The 3,315-nt window shown below is 37.9% G+C and overlaps 1 long non-coding RNA gene across 1 annotated transcript; it reads right to left on the reverse strand.

Moving 5' to 3' along the window:
- Positions 1-233: 233 nt before the first annotated feature.
- LOC132671959 (uncharacterized) lies at positions 234-2,876 on the reverse strand. The gene is made up of 2 exons (XR_009607319.3): positions 2,635-2,876; positions 234-421 (listed from the first exon to the last, which is right to left on the reverse strand). It is a non-coding gene; the product is annotated as an uncharacterized LOC132671959 (long non-coding RNA).
- Positions 2,877-3,315: the final 439 nt, after the last annotated feature.

A 3,315-nucleotide genomic window follows, 5' to 3' on the forward strand; every position in this document is an offset into this window, starting at 1 on the left:
ACCCATTATAATCACTCCACAAGGTCAAAATACAGATCTTTTACAGATTCTTTTCAGTTCAGGTTTCTACCTGTTCCAAGGACTATAAGCTTCTTACTCTATACGTGCACATAATTCCAACATGCTTTCCACTACATACAAAAGTTTACCAATATGCTAATTGTAGAAAAGAGTGAATAAATGAGATGAACTACAGGCAGGAGGATAGAATATTTAGCAACAGACTATCTAACTGTGTTGAAGAGGAAGCGATTACACCCATCCTCACAATAGTTTATTATTTCAGCTTCCAGAAGGAATAGATGAAATACAAGGCCAATCCTTGCCATGTACTGCAGAAAACTCAATCTATGTCCTGGGGTTAGGTGGGGTGATGCTTTAGGGATGTTCATGGCTTCCAGACATACCACCTCCTCACATCCTGTGGGGGAAAATAACAGCTAATGAGTCAGCGACTAAGTTGGGAATCAGCCCAGAGCTTCTATAACAGTAGATTCAGCATGTAAAAATGAGAATAATCCCCCACAATCATTTCCACTAGGAACTAGTTGATTCTAAAGATATGATTCATTCAGGGTAAAACCAAATCCTCCACCTACACACTTTTTGAGCCATTAGGAAGAAAATTATGTACAAAAAATATATACTTTTAGGGCATTTCTCTCTTTTATACCTTTGACAAATATAGAAAGAACATCAGAATTCAACTCAGGAGAGAGAAGGAGAGAAAGAAAGAGATACAGAGCTATATGTATAGCTACTATAGATGGATAGATAGATAGATATCACAGGACAAGGAATAAAACAAGTAATGTTTTGTAATCAATGTAATCAGATTGTACAGGCACACAATTAATTAAAGAAACTGCCTTGAAATCCAGACCATTAACAGTACTTAACTTCAAAAGACATTTTTCCATTCTTTTTCCCCTTGTTTAGTGCAGACTTCATTTAAGATATCAATTACTAAACAGACTTCTAAAACCAAGGGGAATGTCAACAAATTATGTAGCTAACAAAAAAGGTCAGCATGATTTTACTTGTTTGTATTAGTCCTAATAGCACAACTTAATTGTTTTACTAAAGTGGCTTATCATTAGAATATTTGTTAATACAATACAAATTAATTCAAAAGGATTTGATAAGATGTAGGGGGAAAAAGCTCATCTTGTAGCAATGTAGCTAGATAATCCAAATAGTCGATGTCACCCTCTACTTTCTACTCAAAAAAACCTTTCTTTTGTTAAATACATAATCTTATGCCAACAAAACATTGTTTTCAGCCCTGCAATGATCTAATGTCCAATGTAGGATTGTAGCCATTTACTTTTTATGGAGCTAGGAACACAATGAGAAGATTCATGCTTTGGGTCATTCACTCATGTTATTACATTACACTTTAGCCCTGGATCCTAGGGTCCCTCGTTCTCCTGTATATGTGTTTTTGATTCTTGTTTCAGGGAACAAGGCTGAAAAAGAATCCCAGAGGTGGTCTAATATCTCCAGCATTCTATCAGCTGATAGGCTGGAGTGAAAGCCCTCAAACAAGATACCCTAACCAGCTGGGTCATGAATTCTCTGTCTGCTACAAAAAGTTGGAGAGGAGAAGCTTCAGCCAAGTTGTCAGTATCAACAAGTAATGTAATTATCATGGCTGCCTGAATTATAAACTTCTAACTGTATTCCTAAGTTTAATTTTTCCCTGAATCATATATTCGATCACATAGTTTCTCTAGGTCTCCTTGACCCTGGAAGATTTAAGGAATAGATTATATGGGGGAGGAAAAAGAAGTGGGGAGCATTAACCAAAATTTAAAAATACTTCCCTATCTTTTTGGAACTAGAACAAAGCACACATCAGTATGTACATACAAAATAAAAAGCTGGTTCTGAAGTTTGTCATTTGCATCTTTAGGGTCCCCTTTATGTTTCTCCTTCCTCCTCTGACATTCTGTAGGTTCCCTTATGGTTTTATAACTTATAACAGCTCGTGACTTGTTTTATAACTCTTTCCTGCCATTTTTGGAGTTCAATGTTTGTCCCTCCTCACAGAGACACTTGTATAACCCTTGGGAGGGTGTGGTCAAGGCAATGTGGCTATACTGGTTCCTGTTCAGGTCACCTTCTTCCAAGGTCACTCCAGTTCTGGGTCCCCTGTCAATGTCTTCTGTGTCACATGCTAATCTATGGAGAAAGGAACCACTTTCCTGCCAAACAGTGGACATGTTACAGGCATGAATTCTCAGTCTGTAACCAATTGTTCACAATTTAGACATAAACATAGAGTTTTCATCTGCTGTGTTTCTGTAAGTGCCCAACCCCCACCCCACCCATTTTCTACTTCACATATTCATGCTGAAGCTGAAGGTTTTACATTACTGTAATCCGGGAGAATGCCTTCTTTATCTTTTCTGCTGTGCTGGGTGGAGTTTTATAGACTCCTCAAATCCATGGTGGAGAGAATACAACTTCCCGGCTGAAATATTCCCTAAAATGGTCTCTCCTGCTGTTCTCTGGCAACCCTTGTGTTTGTTGTTTCTCAAGGGAGATTCTGTTTAATTGATTCTTACTCACAGTGTATTATACTCTCTTACTAAGATTTAGATTTAGCTAACCCACAAAAATAAAACCTACTTTACAGAGTCGGAGAGAATTCAATCAGCTCCTTTCCTTCACTGCTGTCTTTCTCCTCCGATCCCTCTGAGTTATGATGTCTGCAATATAAAGCCCATTTGAATTGTGTGTCCCTGGTCCCTCTTTTGTGCCACAAATCTTGACTTTCTCTTCATCTCCTCAGGCCTATTCAGCCAGCAAAAATGGCCATGCTATCTTCCCAAGGAACTGACTGAGCTAGGGCTCAGAATTCTGGAGTAGAGGGTGGGGGGAGGGGCATGATTGTCTGGGTAGAACACTTGAACAGAACAGGGAACTTGAATCTTGGAATTCAAATTATTGCAAGGTCCAGAATCTGTGTGAATATATATGAATGTGGGTGAGTATGATGATGACACAGGTACTTTATTAGTCTATATGTACAGGGAAAGCTTTTAATATTAATATTGATTACAAATAATGGATAAGTGGGAAGAAAAGTTTAAAATTTTGATTTTTTCTAGTTGTTACAAAGTGCCTCTCCTGCACTACAATTTCTAATTGTTTAATATTAATTGAGTGCTCTCTTTCTTAAAACCTATTTCTTCACAATTCCCACTGTGTCACTTTTCTTCAGCCTCTCCTGCATGGTTTAATTCATGGGTTCCTCCCCTTCTCTCAACCAAAACATATGGGCATAATTAAAACTCCTTTCTGGTCCCT

Source organism: Panthera onca, chromosome C1 (assembly GCF_046562875.1).
Source record: "Panthera onca isolate mPanOnc1 chromosome C1, mPanOnc1 haplotype 2, whole genome shotgun sequence".
Classification (NCBI taxonomy): Eukaryota; Metazoa; Chordata; class Mammalia; order Carnivora; family Felidae; genus Panthera; species Panthera onca.